Source organism: Oncorhynchus mykiss, chromosome 18 (assembly GCF_013265735.2).
Source record: "Oncorhynchus mykiss isolate Arlee chromosome 18, USDA_OmykA_1.1, whole genome shotgun sequence".
Lineage (NCBI taxonomy): Eukaryota > Metazoa > Chordata > Actinopteri > Salmoniformes > Salmonidae > Oncorhynchus > Oncorhynchus mykiss.
This window is the reverse complement of record NC_048582.1, coordinates 61,641,270-61,665,255: the sequence shown is the minus strand read 5'-3', so window position 1 is coordinate 61,665,255 and position 23,986 is coordinate 61,641,270. Positions and strand designations below refer to the sequence as shown.

General features: G+C 42.3%; 1 protein-coding gene across 2 annotated transcripts in view; it reads right to left on the bottom strand.

The window, feature by feature from the left end:
* Nucleotides 1–23,986, bottom strand: part of LOC110496663 (protein tyrosine phosphatase type IVA 3) — a 64,226-nt gene that overhangs the window by 22,962 nt on the left and 17,278 nt on the right. The gene's annotated exons all lie outside the window — the stretch shown is intronic.

Sequence of the window (23,986 nt, the reverse complement as noted above, 5' to 3'; positions counted from 1 at the left end):
GCTCATTTGCAGCACGAAATCAACATTGTGAGGAATGTCTTAAACTTTCTGCCACTAATAAATCTTGTATTTATTATTCTACTTGATGCATTCATGTCGCCTGAGTTCGTTGAGGTTATGAGAGAGTAGGGTTGCACATTTTGGGGAATATTCAGAGGTGGAAACTCTCCGTGGGAATATATGGGAATTAACGGAAATATATGCAAATTAATATTAATACAATTTAAATGTAGATTTTTTTGCATTGGATATATTTACCATATCATATGGAGACAGAAACAGAAACCTTTTACCTTATGAGTATACATAACTACAAATGATTACATCCTTCCAAAAATGTAGTTATGAATTGAACATTAATTAAATGAGTTGAGTCTTCCCATGGGTGATTTCACTGAACAACAAAAGAAAGAGAATATTGAATGATCCATCGCATCTCCCAAAAACGTTTTCAACAGTTTGTAAAATGATAGTCTAGAAATTAGAGCTTTGGTTGTGTTAATCTCAGGCTTCCATGTCTTCTCCCTGGACCTCCTCAATGTCCACCTCTTGAACATCAGACTCTGAGGCCTCATCTTCACTGTCACTTTTCAACCTTGTTGAGGATGGCTTGTTGTCAGGCTCAAAAAGCCTCAAATCTGCTCGGATGGCTGCCAATGTTTCAACCCTTGAATTGGTCAGCCTATTGCGTGCTTTGGTGTGTGTGTGTTCCCAAACAAGGACCAGTTGTGCTCTGAGGTGGCTGATGTTGGTTGGATTTGGAGGATGATGGAGGCAACAGGGGAAAGAGATCCTCAGATCCACAAAGTCCCTTCCACCAGTTGGCTGATGAGATACGTTGGCACGACTGTCATATTGCATCTCCATCCCAAAGCCCTTGCTTGGAAGTGTACTTTGCCAGACTGCCAAGAACATTGCTCTCATCCAGGCCAAGGTGGTGAGACACGGTAGTGATGACACCATAGGCCTTGTTGAACTCTGCACCTGCCAGGATGCTCTTGCCAGCATACTTGGGGTCCAACATGTACGCTGCATGGGCTTGTATTTCATTTTTGTTTCCCCTTTATTTAACCAGGTAGCACAGTTTAGAACAGTTCTCAGTTTAGTTCTCATTTACAACTGCGACCCGGTCAAGATAAAGCAAAGCAGTGCGAAAAAAAACAACAACACAGAGTTACACATAAACAAACGTACAGTCAATAACACAATAGAAAAATATATGTACAGTGTGTGTAAATGTAGAAGAGTAGGGAGGTAAGGCAAATAGGCCATAGAGGCAAAATAATTACAATTCAGCATTAACACTGTAGTGATAGATGTGCAGATGATAATGTGCAAGTAGAGATACTGGGGTGCAAAAGAGCAAGAGGATAAGTAACAACATGGGGATGAGGTAGTAGGGTGTGTTATTTACAGATTGGCTGTGTACAGGTACAGTGATCAGTAAGCTGCTCTGACAGCTGATGCTTAAAGTTAGAGAGGGAGATAAGACTCCAGCTTCAGACATTTTTGCAATTCGTTCCAGTTGCTATGGTGATCATTGAGCTGAGATAAGGCTGGGCTTTACCTAGCATAGACTTATAGATGACCTGGAGCCAGTGGGTTTGGCGACGAATATGTACTGAGGGCCAGCCAACGAGAGCATAGTAGTATATGGGGCTTTGGGGAAAAAACGGATGGCACTGTGATCGACTACATCCAGTTTGCTGAGTAGAGTGTTGGAGGCTATTTTGTAAATGACATTGCAGAAGTCAAGGATCGGTAGGATATTCAGCTTTATGAGGGTATGTTTGGCAGCATGAGTGAAGGAGGCTGTGTTGCGAAATAGGAAGCCGATTCTAGATTACATTTTTGATTGGAGATGATTAATGTGAGTCTGGAAGGAGAGTTTACAGTCTAACCAGACACCTAGGTATTTGTAGTTGTCCACATATTCTAAAAAAGAACCGTCCAGAGTAGTGATGCTGGGAGGGTGGGAGGGTGCGAGCAACAATCGATTGAAAAGCATGTACTTAGTTTTACTAGCATTTAAAAGCAGCTGGATGCAGAAGGAGTGTTGTATGGCATTGAAGCTTGTTTGGAGGTTTGTTAGCACAGTGTCCAAAGAAGGGCCAGAAGTATACAGAATGGTGTCGTCTGCGTAGAGGTGGATCAGAGAATCACCAGCAGCAAGAGCGACATCATTGATATATAGAGAAAAGAGTCGGCCTGAGAATTGAATCCTGTGGCATCCCCATAGAGAATGCCAGGGGTCTGGACAACAGGCACACTGAACTCTATCTGAGAAGTAGTTGGTGAAGCAGGCGAAGCATTCATTTGAGAAGCCACGGGTATTGAGTCTGCCGATAAGAATGTGGTGATTGACAGAGTCGAAAGCCTTGGCCAGATCGATGAAGACGGCTTCACAGTACTGTCTTTTATCGATGGTGGTTATGATATCGTTTAGGACCTTGAGCGTGGCTGAGGTGCATCCATGACCAGCTCGGAAACCAGATTGCATAGTGGAGAAGGTACGGTGGGATTTGAAATGGTTGGTGGTTTGTTTGTTAACTTGGCTTTCAAAGATTTTGGAAAGGCAGGGCAGGATGGATATAGTTCTATAACAGTTTAGGGCTGGAGTGTCTTCCCCTTTGAAGAGGGGGATGACCGCAGCAGCTTTCCAATCTTTGGGGATCTCAGACGATACGAAAGAGAGGTTGAATAGGCTAGTAATAGGAGTTGGAACAATTTCGGCAGATCATTTTAGAAAGAGACGGTCCAGAGTGACTAGCCTAGCCGAGCTGATTTGTAGGGATCCAGATTTTGCAACTCTTTCAGAACATCCGCTGTCTGGATTTGGGTGAAGGGAGCTTGGGCAAGTTGCTGCAGGGGGTGCTACGGTGTTGGTCGGGGTAGGGGTAGCCAGGTGGAAAGCATGGCCAGCCGTAGAAAAATGCCTCTTGAAATGATCGATTATCGTAGATTTATCGGTGGTGACAGTGTTTCCTATCCTCAGTGCAGTGGGCAGCAGTGAGGGGGTGCTCTTATTCTCCATGGACTTCATGGTGTCCCAAAACCTTTTGGAATTAGTGCTACGGGATGCAAATTTCTGTTCGAAAAAGCTAGCCTTAGTTAGGAAAGCTAACTGAGTATATTGGTTCCTGACTTCCCCGAAAAGTTGCATATCGCGGGGGCTATTCGATGCTAATGGAGACTTACATTTCCCTCACTAACTTTAAACATCAGCTATCTGAGCAGCTAACCGATCACTGCAGCTGTACATAGTCGATCTGTAAATTGCCCACCCAATCTACCTACCTCATCCCCATATTGTTTTTATTTACTTTTCTGCTCTTTTGCACACCAGTTTCACTACTTGCACATCATCATCTGCCTATTTATTGCCTTACCTCCTCAAGCCATTTGCACACACTGTATATAGACTTAATTTTTTCTATTGTGTTATTGACTGTACGCTTGTTTATTCCATGTGTAACTCTGTGCCGTTGTTTGTGTCACACTGCTTTGCTTTATCTTGGCCAGGTTGCAGTTGTAAATGAGAACTTGTTCTCAACTAGCTTACCTGGTTAAATAAAGGTGAAATAAAAATACAATTAAAATAATGCAGAACGCCACAGGATGTGTTTGTGCTGGTCAAGGGCAGTCAAGACTGGGGTGAACCAAGGGCTATATCTCTCCTTAGTTTTACATTTTTTGAATTGGGCATGCTTATTGAAAATGGTGAGGAAAGCACTTTCAAAGAGCAGCCAGGCATCCTCTACTGACGGGATGAGGTCAATATCCTTCCAGGATACCCGGGCCAGGTCGATTAGAAAAGCCTGCTCGCTGAAGTGTTTCAGGGAGTGGTTGACAGTGATGAGGGGTTGTCGTTTGACCGCAGACCCATTACGCACGCAGGCAATGAGGCAGTGATAGCTGAGATCCTCGTTGAAGACAGCAGATGTGTATTTAGAGGGAAAGTTGGTCAGGATGATATTTAAAAGGATGCCCATGGTTACAGATTTAGGGTTGTACCTGGTAGGTTCATTGATGATTTGTGTGAAGGCATCTATGTTTAATTGTAGGACGGCCGGGGTGTTAAGCATGTCCCAGTTTAGGTCATCTAACAGTGCGAACTCTGAAGATAGATGGGGGGGCAATCAATTCACATATGGTGTCCAGTGCACAGCTGGGGGCTGAAGGGGGTCTATAACAAGTAACAACGGTGAGAGACTTGTTTCTGGAAAGGTGGATTTTTATAAGAAGAAGCTTGAATTGTTTGGGCACAGACTTGGATAGCATGACAGAACTCCGCCCTCTCTGACAGTTCTATCTTGTCAGAAAATGTTATAGTTAGGGATGGAAATTTCAGGATTATTGGTGGCGAGGATTCAGACACGGCTAGGATATCGGGGTTGGCGGAGTGTGCTAAAGCAGTGAATAAACCAAACTTAGGGAGGAGGCTTCTAATGTTAACATGCATGAAACCAAGGCTTTTGCGCTTATATAAGTCAACAAATGAGAGCGCCTTGGGAATGGGAGTGGTGCTGGGGGATGCAGGGCCTGGGTCAACCTCTACATCAGCAGAGGAACAGAGGAGGAGTAGGATAAGGGTACGGCTAAAGGCTATAAGAACTGTTCGTCTAGTGCATTCGGAACAAAGAGTAAAGTAGCAGATTTCTGGGCCCTGAAGTATAGATTCAAGGCATAATGTACAGACAAGGGTATGGATGGATGTGAGTACAGTGGAGGTAAACCTAGGCATTGAGTGACGTTGAGAGAGGTTTTGTCTCTAGAGGAACCATTTAACTTCTTATGGCTGCAGGGGCAGTATTGAGTAGCTTGGATGAAAGGTGCCCAAAGTAAACGGCCTGCTTCTCAGTCCCGGTAGCTAATATTATTATTAGTATTGGATAGAAAACACTCTGAAGTTTCTAAAACTGTTTGAATGATGTCTGTGAGTATAATAGAACTCATATGGCAGGCATAAACCTGAGAAGAAATCCAAACAGGAAGTGGGAAATCTGAGGTTGGTCAATTTTCAACCCAGACCCTATTGAATACACAGTGGGATATTGGTTATGTTGCACTTCCTAAGGCTTCGACTAGATGTCAACCGTCTTTAGAAACTTGTTTGAGGATTCTACTGTGAAGTGGGGGCTCATAAGGGCTGTTTGAGCCAGGTGTCTGCTTTTCTACAGACATAGGAATTCTCCGGTTGGAATATTGTTGAAGTTTTATGTTAAAAACATCCTAAAGATTGATTCCATACATCGTTTGACATGTTTCTATGGACAGTAACGGAACTTTTTGACATTTCGTCTGTAACTAGGGAACGCGCTTCATGACTTTGGATTTGTTTACCAAACGTGCTAACTATCTCTTTGGACATAAATGATGGACATTATCAAACTAAATCAAACATTTAATGTGGAACTGGGATTCCTGGGAGTGCATTCTGATGAAGATCATCAAAGGTAAGTGAATATTTATAATGCTATTTATGACTAATGTTGACTACCCAATATGGCGGATATCTTTTTGGCTGTATTTGTTGTCTGAAAGCTGTACTCAGATTATTGCATGTTTTGCTTTTTGAAATCTGACACAGCGGTTGCATTAAGGAGAAGTGTATCTATATTTCCATGTCTAACAATTGTATTTTCATCTACATTTATAATGAGTATTTCTGTAAAATGATGTGGCTCTCTGCAATATCACTGCATGTTTTTGGAACTAGCTATTATATAAATATGCACTTTATCGAACAAAACATATATGTATTGTGTAACATGAAGTCCTATGAGTGTCATCTGATGAAGATCATCAAAGGTTAGTGATTCATTTTATCTCTATTTTTGCTTTTTGTGACTCCTCTCTTTGGCTGAAAAAATGGCTGAATTTCTCTGCTTTCGCTGTAAAGCCTATTTAAAATCGGACACTTTGGTGGGTTTAACAACATGATTACCATTAAAATGGTATAAGATACATGTATGGTTGAGGAATTTTAATTATGAGATTTCTGTTGTTTGAATTTGATGCTCTGCACTTTCACTGGCTGTTGTCATATCAATCCCATTAATGGAGCCCTAAGAAGTTTTAAGCCAGGTGAGGTCACTGCATGTGTGGGGGGTGGAACAAAACAGCTAGCAAAGGCATATTGAGCAAGGCTGGAGGGGCTCTACAGTGAAATAAGACAATCACTAACCAAAACAGCAATAGACAAGGCATATTGACATTAGGGAGAGGCATGTGTAGCCGGGTGATCATAGGGTCCAGTGAGTAGCTAGGCGAGCTGGAGACACGGCGATTCAGACAGCTAGCAGGCTGGGGCTAGCAGATGGGCCCCCGGGGGACGTCGGAATTGAAGAGCCTGTTGAAACCCCCTCGGACGGGTACGTCGGCAGACCAGTCGTGATGGATCGGTGGGGCTCTGTGTCGGCAGTAAAGGGGTCCAGGCCAATTGGCCAAATAGGTTTTGTAACCCAAGAATTGGCTGATGGACCTCTTCCGCTAGCCGGGAGATGGGCCTAGCTCGAGGCTAGCTTCAGGCTAACTGGTGTTTGCTTTGGGACAGAGACGTTAGCCAAGAGTAGCCACTCTGATAGCAGCTAGCTAGCTGCGATGATCCGGTGTAAAGGTTCAGAGCTTGCGGTAGGAATCCTGAGATGTGGTAGAGAAAAAGCAGTCCGATATGCTCTGGGTTGATATCGCGCTGTGCAGACTGGTAGGAATTGACCGGGCTGAAGCTGGTTGATGTCCGAGTTAACGGTGATGACCGCTAGCAGTGGCTAACTGACTACTAGCTAGTTAGTTGGCTAGCTGCTGATGGGGGTTCTGGTTCTAAAGTGTCAAAAAATAGCATATCCGTACCACATTGGGTGAGGCGGGTTGCAGGAGAATATGTTCAGTCCGTAGATGGAAATTGAGATTAAAAATGTATATATTTTGTATATATACAAAATACATACGAAGAAAACTATATATACATGGGACGGGACAAGACAAAACAGACGTCCGACTGCTACGCAGAGATGGCAGAAGTCTTCACGCTTTTTGATGTATTTCAGAACTGCAGTTTCCTCTGCTTGGAGCAACAGTTAAGTGGGCAGGGCAGTACGGATTTCTTCTCTTACATCTGCTAGCAGAGTCTGAACATCAGACAGGATGGCATTGTCTCCCTCAATTCATGCAATGGCTACTGCTATAGGTTTCAGGAGTTTTAGGCTGCTTACCACTCTCTCCCAAAATACATAATCCAGGAGGATCCTCTTGATGAGGTTGTCCATATCGGCAGACTGTGATATGGCCATTTCTTGGAGACTCCTGCCCCTCCAGGAGACTGTCAAACATGATGACAACACCATCCCGACAGGTGTTGCTGAGCAGCTTCAATGTGGTGCTCTTATTCTTCTCACTTTGCTTGGTGAGGTAGATTGCTGCTATAATTTGATGACCCTTCACATCCCTAACCATTTCCTTGGCTCTCTTGTAGAGTGTATCCATTGTTTTTAGTGCCATGATGTCCTTGAGGAGCAGATTCAATGCAAGAGCAGCACAGCCAATGGGTGTGATGTGAGGGTAGGACTCTTCCACTTTAGATCAAGCAGCCTTTATGTTCGCAGCATTGTCTGTCACCAGTGTAAATACCTTCTGTGGTCCAAGGTCATTGATGACTGCCTTCAGCTCATCTGCAATGTAAAGAATGGTGTGTCTGTTGTCTCTTGTGTCTGTGCTCTTGTAGAATACTGGTTGAAGGGTGGAAATGAAGTAGTTAATTATTCCTTGCCCACAAACATTAGACCACCCATCAGAGATGATTGCGATACAGTCTGCTTTCTCTATGATTTGCTTGACCTTCACTTGAACTCTGCATCCAGCAAATGAGTAGATAAAGCATGTCTGGTTGGAGGCGTGTATATGCTGGGCGAAGAGCATTCAGAAATCTTTTCCAATACACAGCTCGAGCAAGACATTCATCAGCATTTCTCTGATGACGTTCTTCCATTCAGTAAAAAAAAAACAGGAGGACCATGAGCTGTTGCTATCGATAAAGTGTCTAATTCATAATTTTCACCTCAAATAGAAGTAGAGGGACTTTTGTCAGAGGTTGCTTGTTGTGAGCGCTGATGGAACTTTATGCACTTGGCCAGATGATTCTGCATCTTTGTTGCATTCTTCACATATGATTTGGCACAGAATTTGTAAATGTACACAGTGTTTCCTTCTACATTAGCTGCAGTGAAATGTCTCCACACATCACCCTTGGCATTTTCCTGTAAAGATTAGGATTTTTTTTTTTTTTTTTAAAGCCCCAAATACAATTCCATGTACAGACAAATTGTTAAGCAGTTAGATTAAACAACTAATTTGTAAGATAAATGTTTAGAAACGAAATATGTATGGAAACAGGTGAATTAACACTCCTCAGTTAGCAGGCTCAAGCAAGCTAAAACCCACATGGTAGCAAAAACTAACTAGCAGAAATTGTTAACATGTAAGAAATTATAAGCACACTTTGCCGTAAGCTACTATTTACTAGTTAACAAAAAATTATGTATGTCATATAACATATATTCACCCCACCCAGTATTGTAATCAAAACGTACTAGGAAACATGTAGTCCTTGGCTCAGACAGTGTAATACTGTGGGCTCAACAGCATCTCATTAGTGTGCAAGATCTTGAGAATAAGCTCTACATGTGATGGAAGAATGCACTGTACATGCAGAGGGTTGCAATTCCATTGAATTGGGGATAGTTTAACCAAAATATGCCAGAAGAGTAGGAATTGCCTTATGTGTATCCAACAAAAAAGGTTCACTGTTATAAGCTAACTTTTTTGATGAATTTAAGCAAAATTCCCCAAATTCCAGGGCTTAACTTCCCATGGAAAATTTCAGGCAAAATTCCAGAAATTTACCAGAAAGTTTACGACCCTTTGCAACCCTATGAGAGAGTGAAGTTCTGAATGGAGAATGACTCTACATTCCCAAGCATGGTTAATATCTGTGGCAATGTCACATCAATTCCAGACATTTTGTGAATTAGATATTATTGAAAGAGGTCCCTTTTGAAACATTACAATTGCCTCTTTTGGACCCAATAAATGAATAAATAACCAGTAAAGTAAATTTGAAGAAGAGAGATATGACAGCTCATGCTAGATTAAGCAAAATAAGGAATTGGGTTGCTTGAAGAAAGATGCTGACCCAACATTTCATGAGGGCCCAGGGGAAAACACCCTGTCCTTAAAAAGAGCACTGGGAGTGAGCAGTAAAACAGTCAATTAAGGGGTCAGGTCCTCCACCAAAAAAATCCATTACATGTTTGGCTGGTCATTTGCACTCCAAATAAACAATGAGAGTAAAGTGATCTAACTTTCCCATCTGTGATTTTCGATGCCTCGTCTGTCCAGCAGCTCTCTCTTTTCCCCCTTAGCTCCCTGTCTAAACATCAGCCATACAGTTCTAAGGCCTGGCCTCTACCCGTCTTGCATGCCCAAGCAGCTGAACCACAAGTAAATAGAAAAACGAGTCTATACCACCCTGACAATCATGCTTGATGCTTGAGCAAACAATGAAGTCCCAGCCCTATAATCTTAAAGTGAAGTGACAAACTGGTATTCTAGGTGGGTAGATGAGCAGAACAGGCAACATTAAACAAACAGAAGAACACAATTACAGGCTGAGGTCCCAGAGTAGGGCCCAGTTCCCAGAAGTCAGTGCAGTACAGCGGGAACTATGGTGGAGCTTAATTGTGTGTTGCTGTGATGTGTGTTTGTACCAGTTAGACTCAAGGGTCACATGCAATCAACAGGAGAGAGAGAGAGAGAGACCGAGATCAGTAAACATCCTTAGAAGGTACAAGGGGGATGGGTGCACACACACAACAGGTGGACTGACTGGCTAAATTAATAGATGGAATCTGCGGTAGAGGAAATAGTGCCACTGTCCACCCCAAGGCCGTTGTTACTGTTTATGTTGACGAAGTGGATGTGAGGAGCTTCATCCAACATGATAAACAAATTGCAGTATATATTCTGCTGTTCTATCGCATGTGCAAGGATGTCCGAGGGAGGGGGCTGTTTCACTATTAAGGATTCCAGCTTTAAGGATCTAGGGGTGTTAAACCCACACTAGAATTAGTTATTTTACATTCTATTACTATTGTAGAGACACCCACTCACACATGCATTATCCTCCATTGGGCTCCTACGCCCTTAGTAAAACGGACTGGCAGTCTATTCCTCCTTCAGGACAATTACCTAGCTGTTTCCCACAAGGGTAACATGAATAAATATTTACAGTGACCATTTTAAGAGCAGCTGTTGGTATCAGGGACCCGGGTATGACAGCACTTAAACTTCAACGTGAATGTGTAAACCTCAAATAAACTTTAAATGAACCTTAAATAAACCTCAATGTGAAGGAGATAGGGGATTGGTGGAGGATGAGAAGGAAGAGGAGGATGAGAAAGAGGAAGAGGAGGAGGAGGTGGAGGAACAGATGCATCCCTTGTGCTCGTGCACCCATGTCACATTGCTGCAACGTGTCCCTATGGAATCTGGAGATATATATTTCTGCACCTTGACGGTAGTGATGGTCACAGAGAGGCCTGCCTGGAGGTCTCAGCTCAGAATCTGTTTTCTAAATTTGGAGGACACTCAGACTTGGCGTGTGGTTGGTCCGATAGGTCGATTTGCTATTTTGAAATGCCAAGTCATATGACCGAGATGGTGTCCTCCTTAAAATGCTGCCGTTTCTTATTATGAGAGTGACCTCTTCAAAGTGTGATGGTTTAATCGCTGTGGAGACACACGATATGAGAGGTGTAAGGACAAGTGAGTGTAGCATCATGCGGTAGGATGACAGTTGTACTGATTGTAAGTGGTTTGGGTGCCTGTGTGTGTGTGTGTGTGTGTGTGTGTGTGTGTGTGTGTGTGTTTTTTTGCAGGTATGTTTTTGACTAATTAATTAGGGCCGATTTCAAGTTTTCATAACAATCGCCGATTTGCCGATTTCTTTTTAGTTTTAATTGTATTTATTTTTTTCCTTAATTTAACGAGGCAAGTCAGTTAAGAACACATTCTTATTTTCAATGACTGCCTAGGAACGGAGGGTTAACTGCCTTGTTCAGGGGCAGAACTAAAGATTTTCACCTTATCAGCTCGGGGGATCCAATCTTGCAACCTTACAGTTAACTAGTCCAATAGTTAATAACGACCTGCTTCTCTCTCGTAGCACTCCACAAGGAGACTGCCTGTTACACGAATGCAGTAAGCCAAGGTAAGTTGCTAGCTAGCATTAAACTTATCTTGTAAAAAACAATCAATCATAATCACTAGTTAACTCCACATGGTTGATGATATTACTAGATATTATCTAGCGTGTTCTGCGTTGCATATAATCTGACTGAGCATACAAGCATATACATTTCTAAGTATCTGACTGAGCGGTGGTAGGCAGAAGCAGGCGGGTAAACATTCATTCAAACAGCACTTTCGTGCGTTTTGCCAGCAGCTCTTCGTTGTGCATCAAGCATTGCGCTGTTTATGACTTCAAGCCTATCAACTCCCGAGATGAGGCTGGTGTAACAGAAGTGAAATGGCTAGCTAGTTAGCGCGTGCTAATAGCGTTTCAAATGTCACTAGCTCTGAGCCTTCTAGTAGTTGTTCCCCTTGCTCTGCATGGGTAACGCTGCTTCGATGGTGGCTGTTGTCATTGTGTTGCTGGTTCGAGCCCAGGGAAGAGCGAGGAGAGGGACGGAAGCTATACTGTTACACTGGCAATACTAAAGTGCCTTTAAGAACATCTAATAGTCAAAGGTTAATGAAATACAAATGGTATAGAGGGAAATAGTCCTATAATTCCTATAATAACTACAACCTAAAACTTCTGACCTGGGAATATTGAAGACTCATGTTAAAAGGAACCACCAGCTTTCATATGTTCTCATGTTCTGAGCAAGGAACTGAAACGTTAGCTTTCTTACATAGCACATATTGCACTTTTACTTTCTTCTCCAACACTTTGTTTTTGCATTATTTAAACCAAATTGAACATGTTCCATTATTTACTTGAGGCTAAATTGATTTTATTGATATATTATATTAAGTTAAAATAAGTGTTCATTCAGTATTGTTGTAATTGTCATTATTACAAATAAATCAATAAAAATTGTCCGATTAATCGGTATCTGCTTTTTTGGTCCTCCAATAATCGGTATCGGTATCGGCGTTGAAAAATCATAATCGGTCGACCTCTAGTGTGTGTGTTACAGTGTGTAACCTCCATGTTCAACAGGGTTGTTTTGACACCCGGCACTTCAGTGAGGCTATTTTGAAGAACGGGGACCTGATGCTCTCTCGACTGAAACTGAACTAAAAATAAACCTGGCAGCTGCTTTCTGATGCATTTAGGCCTGTGGGTACAGAAAGCTGAGGGCTGCACAGTATGAGATAGCATGGGAGAGTGGGGAGGGGAGTGCGTGTGTGTGTGTGCACTTGTTTTGAAATCAAAGATGCGCTCCATGAAGTTTGAGCAATCCACTGACCACTGCCTTTTGAAAAAGTGTAAATTAAGATGGCATAGGCTAAACTGGGATATTAGAAAATTAATTTTATTGGCATGGAAATGGAGACTCAAATGGAGGGTTAACTTAAATTAGCAGTGTCAAATACTAATTTTCATCAAATACCTAACATGTTCAGGACTAGCTACAGAATTGTAACGAGATATGTGATGCTCCCTTATGAGTAACACCTCGGAAGGAATTGTTCGACTAAAATGAGTAAGTGAAAATTGCAAGTGGAACGTAAGAATGTACAAAATGCTCTGTTATTAAATGTAATACATTTTTACTCCATGAGGTAAACCAACAATGTGAACGCCACCATATTGTCTTGTTTCCTATCCTCTCTTATTGATACGAAACAGGTGAGTTTCATTCAAAGTGACGCTAGATTTCTAAGTCGCACCTGTCTCTGCTCGATGACAGAAGATCTGAAATATACATTATGGCTGGGTCGTGTGCAGAGGGGAGAGGACATTTTGAAAATGGACTTCGACTAGGACTAACTGAATTTATCCATTATGAATCCACACAGATTCTGGCCTTCTATTGCAAAATGTTTCACTATGGTGTGCCCTGCTGAACATGGCCCTGAACTGAACTAGGCCACCTAAATGCCTTATGTAACCTGTCACATGGTGGGGGTTAGTATTTTTAGTTATTTTTACCAGTCGGTTCTCGGGGTTCAGGTGAAAAGGGTTTTGGCTTTCATCCCCTCAACATGGCTCCCGAATTCCATCATCTGACATTTACATAACTTGACCCTTGACCTTTGAATGTGACCTTTCCCAACTGAGGCTGGTCCTCCACTGACTGTCATCACGAGGGCAACAAAAAAGACACCCGCCATCGATCAACAACATACAGAACTGGCGCAAAAGACCAGCCATGGTATGTCCATGTCCTAAACAGATGAACACAACATGTCCTCCATAGTAAACTGAGTAGGCCAAGTTGGCAAGCAACCCACAGTGAAACACATTAGTCATCGTTGCTGATTAAATTACCAGAGTAATGATGGGGATAGGGGGGCCATAAGTACTGATCTGAATAGGGTTGCCTTCATAGGCCCATAATGGAGATTGTCTGTAACCTGTTGTGAGGCAGGCAGTGGATGCATCCAAATCATCTCTCCTACCTCCTGAAGTCTGCACTCATTCACTAATCCCCACACTATTAAACTAATTGGATTGGTGTTTACATGGGGCTAGCGGGAGTTTCCTTTCAAATCCATTAATGGAAGTGAACAAGTGCACACTTAGAAGAGAAAGGAGAGATATTCGGAACACACCACAGCTGTGAGGGTGTTAGTAGCTTCTGCAGACAGGAGTGAGTTTTTAGAAACCACTCATTTACAGCAGGGATCCACTTAAAATGTCATTTCTCCTTAAAAATGTAAATGTTCACTCCTGACACTGCAACCTAGCAGATAAGGTGACAATTCAATCTTATAACACAATCACGGTTAATATACTCCTTCCACCCAAAACCAAAACATCCTAAGGTGATTAACTAGACCCAGTTAGGATGTGCCTGACATTACACCAGGCTAAGCCTTCATATTTTTATGAGGCTAAAATCACTGGCTTAACAGCTATAGCGTACGGGCTAATTTCTGTTTATAGCCAAGTGCCTCAGACACGCCACAGGGCCATATTAAAACCTCTACTTGGCAAGTTGGCCTTTGTCCCCAGGCCAGGAGGGCGTTTTCAGACAAAACACCTCACAATGACTGGGTGTGTGTTAAACAGGGGGGCTTTGTGCATCTAAGTGGCATTGACTTATTCAGTGTGTGTGTGTGTGTGTGTGTGTGTGTGTGTGTGTGTGATTCATTCTCTGTGTGTGACTACGTTACGTAGTCTGAGGAAAAACAGGTCAGTCAGGCTGAGTCGTGACTGAACACAAAAAAACATGATTCACTGACAGACAGCTCTCTCTCACCCTCTATCCTTCCCTCCCCACTCTCTCTCTCTCTCTCTCACCCTCTATCCTTCCCTCCTCACTCTCTCTCTCTCACCCTCTATCCTTCCCTCCCCACTCTCTCTTTCTCTCTCTCACCCTCTATCCTTCCCTCCCCACTCTCTCTCTCTCTCTCTCATCCTCTATCCTTCCCTCCCCACTCTCTCTCTCTCTCTCTCTCTCTCACCCTCTATCCTTCCCTCCTCACTCTCTCTCTCTCACCCTCTATCCTTCCCTCCCCACTCTCTCTTTCTCTCTCTCACCCTCTATCCTTCCCTCCCCACTCTCTCTCCCTCTCTCTCTCTCTCTCTCTCATCCTCTATCCTTCCCTCCCCACTCTCTCTCTCTCTCTCTCTCTCTCACCCTCTATCCTTCCCTCCCCACTCTCTCGCTCTCTCACCCTCTATCCTTCCCTCCCCACTCTCTCTCTCTCACCCTCTATCCTTCCCTCCCCACTCTCTCTCACCCTCTATCCTTCCCTCCCCACTCTCTCTCTCACCCTCTATCCTTCCCTCCCCACTCTCTCTCTCACCCTCTATCCTTCCCTCCCCACTCTCTCTCTCTCACCCTCTATCCTTCCCTCCCCACTCTCTCTCTCTCTCACCCTCTACCCTTCCCTCCCCACTCTCTCTCTCTCTCTCTCACCCTCTATCCTTCCCTCCTCACTCTCTCTCTCTCACCCTCTATCCTTCCCTCCCCACTCTCTCTTTCTCTCTCTCACCCTCTATCCTTCCCTCCCCACTCTCTCTCTCTCTCTCTCATCCTCTATCCTTCCCTCCCCACTCTCTCTCTCTCTCTCTCTCTCACCCTCTATCCTTCCCTCCTCACTCTCTCTCTCTCACCCTCTATCCTTCCCTCCCCACTCTCTCTTTCTCTCTCTCACCCTCTATCCTTCCCTCCCCACTCTCTCTCTCTCTCTCTCTCTCTCTCTCTCTCTCTCCCTCTCATCCTCTATCCTTCCCTCCCCACTCTCTCTCTCTCTCTCTCTCTCTCTCACCCTCTATCCTTCCCTCCCCACTCTCTCGCTCTCTCACCCTCTATCCTTCCCTCCCCACTCTCTCTCTCTCACCCTCTATCCTTCCCTCCCCTCTCTCTCTCACCCTCTACCCTTCCCTCCCCACTCTCTCTCTCTCACCCTCTATCCTTCCCTCCCCACTCTCTCTCTCACCCTCTATCCTTCCCTCCCCACTCTCTCTCTCTCACCCTCTATCCTTCCCTCCCCACTCTCTCTCTCTCTCACCCTCTACCCTTCCCTCCCCACTCTCTCTCTCTCACCCTCTATCCTTCCCTCCCCACTCTCTCTCTCACCCTCTATCCTTCCCTCCCCACTCTCTCTCTCTCACCCTCTATCCTTCCCTCCCCACTCTCTCTCTCTCTCACCCTCTATCCTTCCCTCCCCACTCTCTCTCTCTCTCTCACCCTCTATCCTTCCCTCCCCACTCTCTCTCTCTCTCACCCTCTATCCTTCCCTCCCCACTCTCTCTCTCTCTCTCTCTCTCTCTCGTTTCACACTCCCTCTATGATTGTCAATTCAGTCAGCTATTACGGAACTGGCTCTCCATGTGCGAGCAGAACGGCAAACAGACCTCTGACACGACAACGCTCGCAGCAGCAGAGGTACCAAGGGAAATCAAATCACACTAAAATTAGAAGATGGTTGGGGGAACGCTAAAAGAAAAATGCATAAACTAATAGGGAAATCACATAGACGCTGTTAGCTAAATGATAACAAGTGAAAACGAACATAAACTAAATTGCAAAGACAGGCAAATCCAGCTCAAGTTATACAAGCATAGCTAGTAGCTACCAAATGTCATTTTCAGTGAGTGTGGACATCTACAAGCGAAAGTGAACCATTTTTTTGTGTGCAAATGAACAAAGTTGTGATGCATGGTTTTCTGAAGGAAGAGCAGCATGTGTACGCAGAGTAGAGGGGAGAAGAAAAAAAACACTGGTATGAAGCAGAGGGGGAAAATGTCAGTTGTACAGACAACATGCTATTTACAAACAAACAAGTGACTGGCTAAACTGTTCTGGGGAACTACTGTAAGCTTCATAATGTAAAATAATGAGACTGGCTCAACTGTTCTGGGGAACTACTGTAAGCTTCATAATGTAAAATAATGAGACTGGCTCAACTGTTCTGGGGAACTACTGTAAGCTTCATAATGTAAAATAATGTGACTGGCTCAACTGTTCTGGGGAACTACGGTCAGCTTCATAATGTAAAATAATGAGACTGGCTCAACTGTTCTGGGGAACTATGGTCAGCTTCATAATGTAAAATAATGTGACTGGCTCAACTGTTCTGGGGAACTACTGTAAGCTTCATAATGTAAAATAATGTGACTGGCTCAACTGTTCTGGGGAACTACTGTAAGCTTCATAATGTAAAATAATGTGACTGGCTCAACTGTTCTGGGGAACTACTGTAAGCTTCATAATGTAAAATAATGTGACTGGCTCAACTGTTCTGGGGAACTACTGTAAGCTTCATAATGTAAAATAATGTGACTGGCTCAACTGTTCTGGGGAACTACGGTCAGCTTCATAATGTAAAATAATGTGACTGGTTCAACTGTTCTGGGGAACTACTGTAAGCTTCATAATGTAAAATAATGTGACTGGCTCAACTGTTCTGGGGAACTACGGTCAGCTTCATAATGTAAAATAATGAGACTGGCTCAACTGTTCTGGGGAACTACGGTCAGCTTCATAATGTAAAATAATGTGACTGGCTCAACTGTTCTGGGGAACTACTGTAAGCTTCATAATGTAAAATAATGGGACTGGCTCAACTGTTCTGGGGAACTACTGTAAGCTTCATAATGTAAAATAATGTGACTGGCTCAACTGTTCTGGGGAACTACGGTCAGCTTCATAATGTAAAATAATGTGACTGGTTCAACTGTTCTGGGGAACTACTGTAAGCTTCATAATGTAAAATAATGTGACTGGCTCAACTGTTCTGGGGAACTACGGTCAGCTTCATAATGTAAAATAATGAGACTGGCTCAACTGTTCTGGGGAACTACGGTCAGCTTCATAATGTAAAATAATGTGACTGGCTCAACTGTTCTGGGGAACTACTGTAAGCTTCATAATGTAAAATAATGTGACTGGCTCAACTGTTCTGGGGAACTACTGTAAGCTTCATAATGTAAAATAATGAGACTGGCTCAACTGTTCTGGGGAACTACTGTAAGCTTCATAATGTAAAATAATGAGACTGGCTCAACTGTTCTGGGGAACTACGGTCAGCTTCATAATGTAAAATAATGTGACTGGCTCAACTGTTCTGGGGAACTACGGTCAGCTTCATAATGTAAAATAATGTGACTGGCTCAACTGTTCTGGGGAACTACGGTCAGCTTCATAATGTAAAATAATGTGACTGGCTCAACTGTTCTGGGGAACTACTGTAAGCTTCATAATGTAAAATAATGTGACTGGCTCAACTGTTCTGGGGAACTACGGTCAGCTTCATAATGTAAAATAATGTGACTGGCTCAACTGTTCTGGGGAACTACGGTCAGCTTCATAATGTAAAATAATGTGACTGGCTCAACTGTTCTGGGGAACTACGGTCAGCTTCATAATGTAAAATAATGTGACTGGCTCAACTGTTCTGGGGAACTACTGTAAGCTTCATAATGTAAAATAATGTGACTGGCTCAACTGTTCTGGGGAACTACGGTCAGCTTCATAATGTAAAATAATGAGACTGGCTCAACTGTTCTGGGGAACTACTGTAAGCTTCATAATGTAAAATAATGTGACTGGCTCAACTGTTCTGGGGAACTACTGTAAGCTTCATAATGTAAAATAATGTGACTGGCTCAACTGTTCTGGGGAACTACTGTACGCTTCATAATGTAAAATAATGTGACTGGCTCAACTGTTCTGGGGAACTACGGTCAGCTTCATAATGTAAAATAATGAGACTGGCTCAACTGTTCTGGGGAACTACTGTACGCTTCATAATGTAAAATAATGAGACTGGCTCAACTGTTCTGGGGAACTACTGTAAGCTTCATAATGTAAAATAATGTGACTGGCTCAACTGTTCTGGGGAACTACGGTCAGCTTCATAATGTAAAATAATGTGACTGGCTCAACTGTTCTGGGGAACTACTGTAAGCTTCATAATGTAAAATAATGTGACTGGCTCAACTGTTCTGGGGAACTACGGTCAGCTTCATAATGTAAAATAATGAGACTGGCTCAACTGTTCTGGGGAACTACGGTCAGCTTCATAATGTAAAATAATGAGACTGGCTCAACTGTTCTGGGGAACTACTGTAAGCTTCATAATGTAAAATAATGTGACTGGCTCAACTGTTCTGGGGAACTACTGTAAGCTTCATAATGTAAAATAATGTGACTGGCTCAACTGTTCTGGGGAACTACTGTACGCTTCATAATGTAAAATAATGTGACTGGCTCAACTGTTCTGGGGAACTACTGTAAGCTTCATAATGTAAAATAATGTGACTGGCTCAACTGTTCTGGGGAACTACGGTCAGCTTCATAATGTAAAATAATGAGACTGGCTCAACTGTTCTGGGGAACTACTGTAAGCTTCATAATGTAAAATAATGTGACTGGCTCAACTGTTCTGGGGAACTACTGTAAGCTTCATAATGTAAAATAATGTGACTGGCTCAACTGTTCTGGGGAACTACTGTACGCTTCATAATGTAAAATAATGTGACTGGCTCAACTGTTCTGGGGAACTACTGTAAGCTTCATAATGTAAAATAATGTGACTGGCTCAACTGTTCTGGGGAACTACGGTCAGCTTCATAATGTAAAATAATGAGACTGGCTCAACTGTTCTGGGGAACTACAGTAAGCTTCATAATGTAAAATAATGAGACTGGCTCAACTGTTCTGGGGAACTACGGTCAGCTTCATAATGTAAAATAATGTGACTGGCTCAACTGTTCTGGGGAACTACGGTCAGCTTCATAATGTAAAATAATGTGACTGGCTCAACTGTTCTGGGGAACTACGGTCAGCTTCATAATGTAAAATAATGAGACTGGCTCAACTGTTCTGGGGAACTACAGTAAGCTTCATAATGTAAAATAATGTGACTGGCTCAACTGTTCTGGGGAACTACGGTCAGCTTCATAATGTAAAATAATGTGACTGGCTCAACTGTTCTGGGGAACTACTGTAAGCTTCATAATGTAAAATAATGAGACTGGCTCAACTGTTCTGGGGAACTACTGTAAGCTTCATAATGTAAAATAATGAGACTGGCTCAACTGTTCTGGGGAACTACGGTCAGCTTCATAATGTAAAATAATGTGACTGGCTCAACTGTTCTGGGGAACTACTGTAAGCTTCATAATGTAAAATAATGAGACTGGCTCAACTGTTCTGGGGAACTATGGTCAGCTTCATAATGTAAAATAATGTGACTGGCTCAACTGTTCTGGGGAACTACTGTAAGCTTCATAATGTAAAATAATGTGACTGGCTCAACTGTTCTGGGGAACTACTGTAAGCTTCATAATGTAAAATAATGTGACTGGCTCAACTGTTCTGGGGAACTACGGTCAGCTTCATAATGTAAAATAATGTGACTGGCTCAACTGTTCTGGGGAACTACGGTCAGCTTCATTATGTAAAATAATGTGACTGGCTCAACTGTTCTGGGGAACTACGGTCAGCTTCATAATGTAAAATAATGAGACTGGCTCAACTGTTCTGGGGAACTACGGTCAGCTTCATAATGTAAAATAATGAGACTGGCTCAACTGTTCTGGGGAACTACGGTCAGCTTCATAATGTAAAATAATGTGACTGGCTCAACTGTTCTGGGGAACTACGTTCAGCTTCATAATGTAAAATAATGAGACTGGCTCAACTGTTCTGGGGAACTACGGTCAGCTTCATAATGTAAAATAATGTGACTGGCTCAACTGTTCTGGGGAACTACTGTACGCTTCATAATGTAAAATAATGAGACTGGCTCAACTGTTCTGGGGAACTACGGTCAGCTTCATAATGTAAAATAATGAGACTGGCTCAACTGTTCTGGGGAACTACTGTAAGCTTCATAATGTAAAATAATGAGACTGGCTCAACTGTTCTGGGGAACTACGGTCAGCTTCATAATGTAAAATAATGTGACTGGCTCAACTGTTCTGGGGAACTACGGTCAGCTTCATAATGTAAAATAATGTGACTGGCTCAACTGTTCTGGGGAACTACGGTCAGCTTCATAATGTAAAATAATGAGACTGGCTCAACTGTTCTGGGGAACTACGGTCAGCTTCATAATGTAAAATAATGAGACTGGCTCAACTGTTCTGGGGAACTACGGTCAGCTTCATAATGTAAAATAATGAGACTGGCTCAACTGTTCTGGGGAACTACTGTAAGCTTCATAATGTAAAATAATGAGACTGGCTCAACTGTTCTGGGGAACTACTGTAAGCTTCATAATGTAAAATAATGTGACTGGCTCAACTGTTCTGGGGAACTACTGTACGCTTCATAATGTAAAATAATGTGACTGGCTGAACTGTTCTGGGGAACTACGGTCAGCTTCATAATGTAAAATAATGAGACTGGTGAAATGAAGAACGCAATCTGCTTTATCTCCTACACCAGTTGACTGCAGGTACTAACTTAGAAAGTAGCTACAAATATTCAAAAGTATTTGAAAACTTCAAATATTTGTATTTTTTTGTATTGACAGTACTGAAAAACCTTTGTGGCTTTTTCCAAATACCCGGTATATAAGATATACCGCCTAAGCCTACCTAGCACGTCCTTTTTTTGTTTGTTTTTGGGACAGCCAAATCTGATGCCGATTCCAGTCATTGTTTTGAATCAAGATTGTTTTTAACCCCGTGCTCACTTGACTGTGAACTGTGTCAAAGTCAAGGCTATTGGTGCAGAAGAACAGGTCCAGAGTTACTGGCAGGCATACACACTATATACCAGACAACAGCAGAGCACCGCTTCCCCTAGAGAGAGAAAGAGAGAGCGAGAGAGCGGCGGAGAGGAAGGGGTATGGGGCAAAGGGTGAAGGTATGGAGGAAGGAGAATAGAAATACAGGAAGAGGGAGAAAGAGGGGGTCGAGAGAGAGAGTGATGGGAGAGGAAAGAAAGTGAAAGAGAGATGGAGAGGAGTTATGTAGGCTAGAAGGAGAGGGCCGGGGATTTGACAATGAGAGATTTTTATCAATCTGTATTATAAAATCAAAACCTTTTTTTTCTATTTAATGAACGTTTTTCCTTGTTGCTCTCGGATTCGGAATTCCCACAGTAATCAGTAGGTCATGATTATCCCATCGTGGTTTTGGTGGGTGGAGGGGTTAGGGAGGTCTAGGGAAGGATAACCACACCACAGGAAGCCCCTCTGCCTGTCCTAGGGGAAACATCAGCAACACTCATGGACACACCGCAGAGAGACCCCCCTGAGTCCCCTCTCAGTCCCCTTTCAGACCCTTCCCTCGCCCCCCTCGTGCTGTCAGTAAGGGGTCAACAGTGCATCCCGAGTCATCATGGCCAGCATCCCCAGAGAGCTACAGAAAGTAGTGGTCGATAGGAGGAGCTGAACTCACAACAGGACTACTAGGCCTAAGTCTCCCTACACAGAGCTGCTCAGGCTTTCTTTTCTTTTTTTTTCTGGAGGGTGGATCAGCTTAATATTGCAGAAAGAATGTTGCTTCCAATGTAATTGTCTGCATCATTTCCAATCCCCCATATTTTTGGGGTAAATATATATATCCATACACGCATGCATACATATACACATATATACACACACACATACCTATATATACATACATACTTTTTTAAAGAATATACTTTTATTATTATTCCCCAAACCCTACCGCCAATCCCCCAATTGGAGTAAACTAATAAACACTTCTGCTTCTACCTTCAATCCATACATCTTATACACACTCTACAGACACAGTCTACTTTACAATAGTTCTCTCTTGTTTGTTCTTAGTCCTTCCTCTATTTCTGATGTCCATCCAGTTTGATTTCTATTTGTAACTATGCTATTTCACAAAAGCTCCCAACCTATATACATTCTACAGACCCCATATGTTTTACATTGTTTGTCTTGTTATTAGTCCCACCCTTCAGCTCCATTCAACCCCTCCCATCTATCTCTCAACATCATCCATTTCGGATTTCTACTTGCCATATATTTTTCAACTGTGCTGTGATGCTTCACAAAATAATTGAACCTTCCTATTCTCATAGCTTCCACAGATTGTAAATTAAAAATAAACATTTTTGCTAAAATAATTATTATATTATTGATTGATTGACTATGGCTTTTCAAATCACCCAGTATTGCTATCTGTAGTGTTAGTTCTAGGCAAATGTTGCAATTCTTCAGCCATTCCTGGACCTGTGACCAAAAATGAGCTACATATGGACAGTACCAAAATAAATGATCTAATGACTCTGCCTCTTCACAGCAGAATCTGCAGAGCTGGGAAGATTGTATCCCCCATATATATAACATTCTATTAGTTGCAAGAATTTTTTATAGTAATTTATATTGAAAAATGTGAAGTTTTGAATCGGGCGTTGTTTTGCGTATCAATTCATAAACCATGTGCCATGGAATGGGTACCTCAAATCTCTTCCCAACTATTTAGCAATTTATATGGCACAGCTGTCAGTTTTTTGGTCCTTAAATTAAATTGGTATATGTTTTTATATATCACACTTTTCGTTAACTATTTATGTTCTTTAATACAGGGCCGACATACAAGTTCCTTACTTTTTTCCCCTTCTACTTGCCTCTTCCATTTTTGTGGTTATGCTGCAATTAATTGGTTGTAATTTTGGGTAGAGCAGACATTTCCATATGTCTGTGTTCGCTGCATATGTAACATAACTCCACCAGTCCTATTTATGATATCATTCACTAAATGTATACAGTTTTTTTTATCAATTAGTATATTTGAATTTAACCAAAATATTTGTTGTTGTACTATTTGTTCCGTCCTTTCAGGTGGATTAAACTGAAATTGCAACCAACTTTCTAAGGCTTGTTTAAAAAATAAATATATTTTGGAGATGATTTCCTTTTCAAACTACCGAAAGTGAGCAGGTATTATCTGAATAAAGGAAAAAAGACCATTCTTGAACATGGGATGAGACATCCCTATCAATTTACTAGAGAACCAGTTTGGATGGAAGTATAACTTTTGTATGACTGATGCCTTTAGTGAGAGGTCTAATGCTTTAATATTTAATAATTTCTGCCCTCTGAATTCATATTCGTTATATAAATAGGCCCTTTTAATTTATCTGGCTTGCCGTTCCAAATTAAATGGAATATTTTTTGTTCATATAATTTAAAAAGCAGGTCACTAGGTGTAGGCAAAACCATAAGCAAATAGGTAAACTGTGATATAACTAAGGAGTTAATCAGGGTGATTTTTAGTAGGCTTTGATTAAATTTCCAATATCCTCGCCCACGT